This window comes from Dermochelys coriacea, chromosome 18 (genome assembly GCF_009764565.3).
Source record: "Dermochelys coriacea isolate rDerCor1 chromosome 18, rDerCor1.pri.v4, whole genome shotgun sequence".
NCBI lineage: Eukaryota > Metazoa > Chordata > Testudines > Dermochelyidae > Dermochelys > Dermochelys coriacea.
Genome location: NC_050085.1, coordinates 7,611,839 through 7,621,413, shown reverse-complemented (window position 1 = coordinate 7,621,413; position 9,575 = coordinate 7,611,839).

Here is a 9,575-nt window from a genome sequence, read left to right as displayed (position 1 = left end):
TCCTTGATGTGTTGAACCCACATCTCAAGTATGAGCATCTGTAACATAAATAAAACATGTCGCGGAATTGGAGAGAAACCAGCAAAGGAAGTGCAGACAACATGACCTAAACAGAAAGGATCTCTTCCCTCCTCCTTACTCTAAACTGTTGCCTGATGTTTCTGGGAGTTGTTAGACAGCTGCTGCATCCTACCCCAGAGGTGGCTGCATTTCAATGGTAGGGGAAGTGATTTGTGTGTGTGGTGGTGGGGCGGGGGGTGGGGGAGGCAGGGAGGATTGGGAAGGGTTTGGGGACTCCAAGAAAAGAATATAAAATAAAATACCTACTCTAAAGGTCACACTGTTGATGGTCTATAAGGACTTGCAAGACTTTAATCAAAAGCAAGGAGAGGAAATTCTTGTTCTGGGTCAGTGCAAGTGTCACTGGTAGGAGTGGGATAAAACAAAGGGCTAGGTGGTGATTTGAACTCCACCCTGTGTAAGGGGGCAAGAGGGAGTCAGAATGCCCCTTACGCCCCTTGGTTGGATCCTGGCCAGGCAAGGCCAGGCTGTTTGCAGTACACTCCCTCCCAGGAGCAAGAGGTAGGTGGGGAACAGGCGGAAGCTGCCTCCACTCACAGAGTCGAGTAGCTGAGCCCATTCAATATGGCGGGGGGTGGTGTGGGGGGTATACCTTCTTGCTGGGCTAGGCCAGTGGACAATGATGGCTCCCTAGGAGGAAGCCAGGGATGGGTGGGATGTGACTGAGAGGCCCTTCCTGGGCTTATCATTGGCCTAGTGGAACTTACCCACTACCCCTTCCTCAGGGCTGTGCCAAGAGGCACAATCTGGCCCCCAGAGTGACCCCTGCACGTCATAGCCGAGGGAGAGGCAGATAAAAATGCAGTATCCACCCCCTGGGGTTCTCCAGGAATCGACCAAGGCTGTTCCGAAGGGGGCAGACTAGATGTGCCAAGAGGCCCTTTCTCACCCTATTATCTGTGGGTTCTGGGGTGTGACTCTCTTTCCCTTGACCAGGGAGACCTGGGGGAGGAGTAAAGGGCAGGCTGAGCTACAGACCAGGCTGGAGAGAGATGGGTCCATGAAGGGAACAGGTTCCAGCAGGATGTAGAATGCTGGACCCCAGAGTGCTGCATGGGAGCTAAAGAGTGAAGGGTGAGATTCTTGGAAAGACTTAAGGGAATTAGGCACCCACACCCCAAAGGAAAGTAAATGGGAGTTGGGCGCCTCACTCCATATGGTGCTCCCTAGCATTGAATGGGAATGCCCATCCCCTTGGGCCCTGCGGGATCGTCCCATGGGCCTTGCGAATAGAGCAGCACTGCAGACGACTTTTTCCTCGGGCAGGCCATGTTAGGCAGATCCCTATGTCTGATGTCAGGCAGTTTTTGCCTCTGGGTGTGTGACAGTTCTCCTCCCCTCCCATCGCTTGTGGGAGCAGGGAGCACTCGGAACTGAGCTGCAAGTGACAAAGAAGGGGGGATGCTGCTTCCCTTCCAAGGGGTCTTCTGGGGAGAGGATCCATTTGGCCCAGGCTTGTCCTTCTCCAGATCGGTGCTTTGGCGGGCGTCCTGCGCCCCTCCGTCTCCTAACGGCAGTGACGTCTCATTGCTTGAGATGCTAATTGAACTTAATTGTCTCCTCCAAGTTTCTCAAGCCTTTTCAAAGTCCCCTGAAATTAGGGAACATTGATAATGCCGCTCCTTGGGGTTTTCATCCCGCGTCCTCTCAGAGAACCGTGATTAATTTTTTACAAGCTAATCATATCTCTTAGGCAGATTGTCAGCGGAGGATCTGTCATCTCTCATCAATAATGAAACAATTGGAGCAGCTCCTTACCCCTGCAGCCTCCTGCATTATTCACCACCAGGTCTTCAAACCAAGGAGGGGGCGGGAAACCATGGTGCTTTAATTGATGTCCTTTGTAATTACCTCCTGAAAGTTGGATGGTAGGGGGAGAGGAAGGGATGGTGGTCGGGAAATTGATTTATGATTTGCAGCTAGTGCATCTGTCCTCTCCCTTCCTATTTCTTTCTTTCTTTCTTGTTTGCTCACTTTTTTTAGTCTCCCTTTCTTTTTCTGTTCCTCCCTGAATTCCTTTCACAGGGGGGTCAAAGCATGCCATGCAAATCAGGTCAGGGTTACGGCTCCCAGGGTCCAAGTCAAGGTGCAGAGGAGAGGGAAAGAAATCCAGTCCCATCGTTCTGTGGCTGGCCAGAGGTTCTCTGCGCTGCTTTCCTTAATTCATTTTGTAAGGGAATGAAGATGTTTGGCGCGGAAGATCAAGCCATGTGATCACTTTGGCTTCTTCAAGGATCATTCTGCCTCACCAGGACAGGCAAATCAGCTATTTGCTGCCTGGCTGGACAGTGGGTGTCATACGTATCCTAGATACTCACAGTGACAGATAGCAAGATGTGTGATATCGAGTGCTGCCAGCCTCACGTGAGCTAGGCACTAGAGATCCTGAACAGAGGTTAGCAAGAAGGGGTTAACCTTAATTGTTAGCAATTCATTGATCTATTCCACCAAGGTAGGCTGAGGATGTGCTGTGACTTGGTCTGCACTTCCAGTCAGCACCCACTCAGTTAAACTGGTGCCGTTTCCATGAGCAGGCAGGGCCTAAGAGGAGACCCCGGGGAGTGAGCTTCCTCTCCACTCTAGAGCTTGCTGATGTGGGGCAGGCTGCAGAATTGCCTGTTTTGTGGATGTGATTGAACCAAACCACATTGGCTTTTCCCTTATCCCTTCCTCGTGGGTGAGGGGAGCGCCGCTGGCCTGTATCGCAAGAGGCCTCCCAGAAGAAAGGAAGTTGATTTAAGGGAACAGTTCTTGGAATTAACTGTAGGCCTCCTTCTAAATTGGCATCGCCCCTTGCCAAGAGGGGGGCATTTTCCAGGCTTGATTGTAATCAGCAGTTGGTATTGCCATAGAGATGCCTAGCTATGAATAGCTTTAGATTGCCAGTCTCGAGCCAAGAGCATATGCAACGGCTGGCATGCCGTGCCCTCAGCTGGCTGGGGGCACAGAGCGTGCTAGTGGGGGGAAAGGAAACCGCTCTTAAGACATCTTGGCTTTGGTTAGTGAGAGCCGGGCTGGGGTGGAATGAGGCAAACAAACATCGTGGTGAGAAACAGAGTGTCTCTCTCCCTGCCCTGTGGATGAAAGAGAACAGGATTGGCCCATGTACTTACAGGAGCCTTGCGTGGAAGTCGTCGTATGACAAGTGGATTCCTGGTCAGATGCTCAGTGCATCCTCAGCTGCACTTTTAACGGCAGTAGCTTGCAAACCCTGCCAGAGGGAAGAATCCCCTGCCAGCTGGCATCCAGCCTGGCAGAACTGCATAAAAGCAGGTGGCTGCGCTGCCTTCAGCACCTAACCTTGGCACATCCTTTGTCATCTTCTGAATGCTCCTGGCATGCAGTACCAGGGTGGGTCAGCGTGCCCGTCACGTGGCTTTACATACCTCCCATTCAGAGCAATGGACTTTCAAGCCTAACCCCACAGGCTACGTCAGGGAAAAGGTTACCTTTCCCAGACACACCTCTCCATCAGCAAAGGGGCTGGATTGGAGACCCAGATATAGATCTTTGCAACAACCAACTTATCAGTCCCCCTCTGGCAGCCCAGGCTGTCCAGATCTGTATGTCACATCACTTTGCTAGATGGCGAGATTAAACGCCATCTCTGAGGTCTCCTCAATGAAGCGGAGACGGTGCTGGTGCCACTGTCTCTTCAGTGCGCTTCATTTCCATGGTTCCAGGCTAAAACGTCATATTTGCATTTAAATGGATGTCTGGGGAGTCTGTAAATCTCCATTTCCCTAGCGAAAATGGCTAATGGTTGTTTAATCATATTTAGATGAACCCCCGGAGCATGAATCCAGCAATGGGTTGGTGCAACATTAATCCAGCAAAAAGGGTGAGAAATAGCCAACTCGCTGAGAGAGCAGGTCTGGTCTCACCCTTGGCGTGGCTCTGCCTGGCCTGTGGTGAACAAGAGAAGGCGCAAACGGTGAAATGAGGAAGGATGGCCTTGTCGTTCAGTCTGGAGCCTGGCCTCAATTCTTGGCTCGGTCAAGGACTTATGTGACCTCAGACAACGTTGTCTCTCGGCCTCTGTTGTCCCATCTGCAAAATGGAGGTATGAATACTCGCTTCAACTGCTTCTGCGGGCAAAGATTGTCTCTTACTCGGGGTATGAAGCATGCCCAGAGGATGTGTATGGGAGAGGGGGAGTGGGAGTCGGAACTCCTGGGTTCTACTCCAGGATGTGGGAGGTGTATGTGGGGTCTAGTGGTTGCAGCCGGGTGGTTGGGGCTCCTGGGTTCCATGAAACCTCCTGCCACTAAATACTGAATGGAATAACAACGCTGTTAGGAGGAATGAATTAGCTGGAGGATGGGGTTGAGATAGCAATGGTCCCGCTAAAGGAAAGACAGTGATGTCTCTGGTCTCTGTTTTGTACAATGGGTAAGAAAGAACTAGCTGGTTTGGTGGTTCAGTACCAGGAGATCTGCTGCAAGCAAATTATATTCTCTAGTATTTACACTGGAACCATCATTCCAAGAATTACTCTAACCCAACAGAGGAATAGAAAAGTACCATGTGACTAAAGTAGCCAATCAAAACAGCCTGAACTTCTTACACTGAACTGCATGCAGATGAGCAAGGCAGACCAAGAATTCTTTCCAGAAACTATTTTGTGACTAAGCAGGAGAAAAATGCAGCTTGTTTCCTGGAGAATTAACGAATGGGAAAAGATGTGAATGAAATGAAACTGATTCTGCTAACCTGTAACTTTTCCAAAGTTTTGGAAAGGTTACAGAATCACAAAAAGAGCAAGTAGGGTGAAAGAACCCACAAACCTGGACATTGCTCATTTTATGGTACCCAGTGGGGAAAAATGAGTTGAGTGGGGAAAGAATAAAAATTCAAAATTTCCCTCCCAAAAGTCACATTTTTTTGAGGAGGGGAGGCAGAGAAAGGAAAGAAAGTTTCAGACTTTGCAGTATGGAAACAACTTTGAACATTTTCACAAAATTTCTTTTCTATTTCTTCGCCAGCTCTGATTGTGAGATGCAATGTTAAAGTCATGTTTCTGGCCCAGCCAGAAGCAGTCAATGATCAATAAATATGACACATAATTTGACCGGCGGGGATTTCCAAGGGGCCTATGGGGTTTAGGCACTCAAATTCCATTGGCTTTCAATGGAAGATGGGCACCTCATCCCCTTAAATACCAGCCACTGTAAATCTCTTGAGAAATCTTGTTCTCATGCAATTTCCAGACCCAGATCACAGGCCAAAAAGGTTCTGCTGGTTTCAAGGAGCATCTGAACTGGCAAACGTTTATCACATCCTTTGAGGTTTGACTGTCACTAGTGGATGTCAGCAGTGAAACGTAGTAGGGAATGACTAAGGTGAACAATAATAATTAACAATGCTTAGCTCGTGCAAAGGCCTTTATTTTTTCAAAGCGCTGTACAAACACTAGCTAATCCTAGGAATTTATTAACCCCCAAGGGATAAGATAAGGGAGTAAGCCTATGTGTGGCTTGTGTTTGCACACCTGCTGGGGAGCTGACCCTTCCTCCCCAGGCAGGTGGAGAGGACTGGATGGACAGTGCAAAATGCTGAACAAGACAGGGAGTGCCGTTCTCACATGACTCAGCAGGCTGCAAGACACCCCTGCCTGGTAGCAGGCATGAGATCTAAGGGCGCGGGGGAGGTGGGGTGTAGTTGAATGCTGAAATTCACCTGCCCATGTCTCCTAGACGTGCCCCATCTCTGCCCACATCCCACATCCTGCACCCTTACACATGAGTGTGCAGGAGCCTTGCCACTCCCCCTCCATGCAGAGGATTGTGCCCAGCCCCTGTCCTCACTTTCACTACTGCTGACGCTTGCCATCGAGCATGTCACCCATTGCACATGGACCGATAAGATCAAGGTCTCCAACCAGGGGGATCGTCATTCCACTGACCAGACTGAATGCTGGATCTTGCCATCATGTTCACCGTGGCTCTGTACCCCACTCCACCACTAACTTCCCTAATCCCCTTAGGATGGGTCAGTTTGGCAGCTCCCATGAGCAATCCTTGTGTTTTCTGGACAGTATGCAGCTCTCTCTTCTTTTGGCAGAGGGTGTAGCTCTTTCCTCAGGTGCCTGAATAGGCCGGGCATGCGTCTCAGAAGCAGCCGCTTGCACTCCACCCACCCAACCTTTCGGCTTTGTCTCTGGCCCACTCCCCACCCTGTTTTGTTTGCTTCAAAAACAAACAAAACACCCCCAAACGCAATTAATTGTACCTTTCCCAAGTGAACCTTGCTAATCTCCTGTCTGCCTCTCAGCCTGCCAGCTAGGGTGACTAGATGTCCCGATTTTATAGGGACAGTCCCGATTTTTAGTTCTTTTTCTTATATAGGTGCCTATTAACCCCCACCCCCATCCTGATTTTTCACACTTGCTGTCTGGTCACCCTACTGCCAACCCAAAGAGCAAAGGGAAAGCTCTGCTGAATGGCTCTTGCTTTGCATAGCCCGGGATGGGATATTTGCATAATGACTAAAAGATGGAACTCAGCAGATAGGAAGCCTGGCTCCAAGCCATCTGATATAGCACATCTCTGGGCTAGGATGTGTCCTGCTTGCGTGGCTTTTCCCCTCTTGAAGGCCTTTTAACTCCTTGCCAGATTCCTCCTGCGGGAGGGGATCCAGCCGGTTAAACTCTGGCGTTTTGTGACTCAATCAGGTGTTAACTTCATTCTAGGGGTTCCCTTGAGATTCCGCAGTTCTATCCAAGCAGGCTGCTGGATCCCATGGAGTCCCTTGACTCCACCTTAGAGTCTCCTAAGCTGTCTGTGGGAGTCCACTGGCTCTTGAACGTAACAAGGCAGGATCCTCACCACTGTCAGCAATGGAGCGATGTCGATTTATACTTGCCGAGGACCCGGCCTATGGACTCTCCAAGAGTCTCCTGAATTTTTGGCTGATCTCTGCAGAGTCCTGAGTATCCTGCCAGGCACCTTCAGGTTTCTTGAGCCTTCTATGGAATTTCTGGTTCACCTCAAGGCAGATGTGCAACAAGCTGATCTGGGGGCCCCTTTCTGGTCATAAACTCTGAGACTTGAGTGGTGTTCTTGGGATCTCTGAATGCTCACCCGAAGCACACAGGAAGCCTGTCAATTCTGTGTGGTCTGAGCAGCCCAGGAGTGTTATCAAATCCTGTTCTGCTCTCCGACTCAGAATCGCTCCTAGATCGGGGGCCTGGGACTTGGATTGACAGGGAGCCAGCGGGATTATTTTATTAATCTTTATCGTGTCAAATATTTCTCAGTCTTTGTGGATCAAACAAAGCCTACTTTCCATCGACTAAACAATTGTGCAAACACAGTGAAAGGCAAGATCATCTGCAATAAATATTTGATGAGATTCGAGGTGCCTGCCACATGAGTAGCTCAATCTCTAGTTACAGCTGAATCCCAGCTTCCATTCTGCATCCCTGCCCCCTCCGCCCCCCAATACACATTCTCAGTTGCTTCTAAGGTTCTCAAACAAATTGTTTTGGGGCTGATATTTTCCACGCTTCGTCTCAACCAGGAGTTTTTGTTTGTGTGTGTGTGTGTATTTGCAAATATTTTTTTACAAAACTTTTGCTCAAATCAGCATAAATAAAAAAAAACCCTTCATCCTTCCTCACTTGTTCTGATCAGAAATTTTGTGTGCTGATAACTCAAAAGTGGCTGAACCCATCTTGTTCCAACTTGGCTTCTTTGGTAGATCTCATTCATTTAAAATATATATTTAACCAATATTGTGCCTGATAGGCAGTTCATGTATGAAATTGCCACAACAAGGTGTATGCTAACAAAGTCTTAAAAGAATGATCAAATGACTTCAGGGAATCCATAGCTTTGACATTTAAACAAGGAGATTTGGAGAAAAGTAGAGCCGTCTTCCTCCGAGATATCCCATCTCTGACTTGGATTGAATCGGGGGGTTACTTTCATGTAACTGCTTTTGAATTGTGAAGCTTGCTTCAGTGCTTATGTGTTCCAGTCAGGGACAGAAAGGCTGAAATACCCTTAGTGGAACAGGATTGGTCGTTTGCTATTTTCGAGGGATGATTACTACAGTGTAACATTGGTAGATGATGCCTTAGGCGGGCTTTACACAGATGATAAAGACATTGGGTGAAATCTAGCCCCACTGTGCGGGAAGGATGGCCCAGTGGTCACCATGCCAACTCGGGTGTGCTGCATTCAATTCCCTGCCCTGCCGTGGCTTTCCTTGCTCATCTTAGGCAACTCATTTGGGCCTGTTTAAAGGTATTTAGGCATTGCGTCACTCAGCAGTGAAACACCTAAATGACTTAGGAGGCTATGTCTCATTGAAAGCAAAGGGATTTAGACTCCTAGGTCACTTTGGAAAATAGGACTTGGCCATCTAAATCACTTAGGCCTTGCAGCGCTGAATGGAGCAACATCAAACTACCTTTAAATACCTGGGCCTTCAGCTCTCTGTGCCTCAGTTATAATAGCCTTGTGCTACTTCACAAAGGGTGTTCACATGCTGTGGTAAATGGACCACATATAAGTATCTTAGGGAGATTGACGTCAATGGGGATTTTGACAGGTTTCAGAGTAGCAGCCGTGTTAGTCTGTATTCGCAAAAAGAAAAAGAATACTTGTGGCACCTTAGAGACTAACACATTTATTTGAGCACAAGCTTTCGTGAGCTACAGCTCATCTGATGAAGTGAGCTGTAGCTCACGAGAGCTTGTGCTCAAATAAATTTGTTAGTCTCTAAGGTGCCACAAGTACTCCTTTTCTTAATAGGGATTTTGTCATTGACTTTAGTGGGGCCACGATTTCACCCTAGATAGTGGGAAGAACGGACTTAGTCTTCTGAGATATTCACCCCAATTAACTCGTAAGCTTTACCTGTCCCCCGTCAATAGCCATTGCTGTTAGATTGCTTATTATTTGTCGCACCCCAAATAACTGAGGTTTGTTCAGAACAAGGTATGGTCCCGGCCCCTAAGCTTTGAACCTAATGGAGCCAAGGCAAAATGTGGGTCAATGGTTCAGATGAAGATGGTGCAGAAAGGATTCACAGAAGACGTGGGCTCTTGAGGAATTTGCAGAAGACGGAGGGCAGGCGAGAAAAGGGAGATATTCACTAGGGTGACTGATATTATTCTGGCACAGTTCTTTAAACACAAACAATTCTAGGAGAGTGATGTCTGGCCCAGAGACCAGCAAAGTGTGATGACACAGTCTGTCTGCCGGCCTCAATAAAGCTTTTGTGTAACTGTCCAGGCAGCCTGGGTACAATTTCACCCGCCCCGGCCCTGGCAGCAGAACCATTTTCTCTTGGGGGTGAGGGGAACATGGTGGTGCCCCCAAAACAAACAATATCCTGAGGACAGCTCTTAGTTCAGTCCTCTCCTCTTGCTAGGACAAAGATCATGACTTCCATGTTCTACGACCATTATAATAAGAGCTTTAAGAAATCCTGTAGTTCTGGTAATCTGCAGCTGGCTTTTCCCTGGGTGGTCTCCCAGCCAGGCC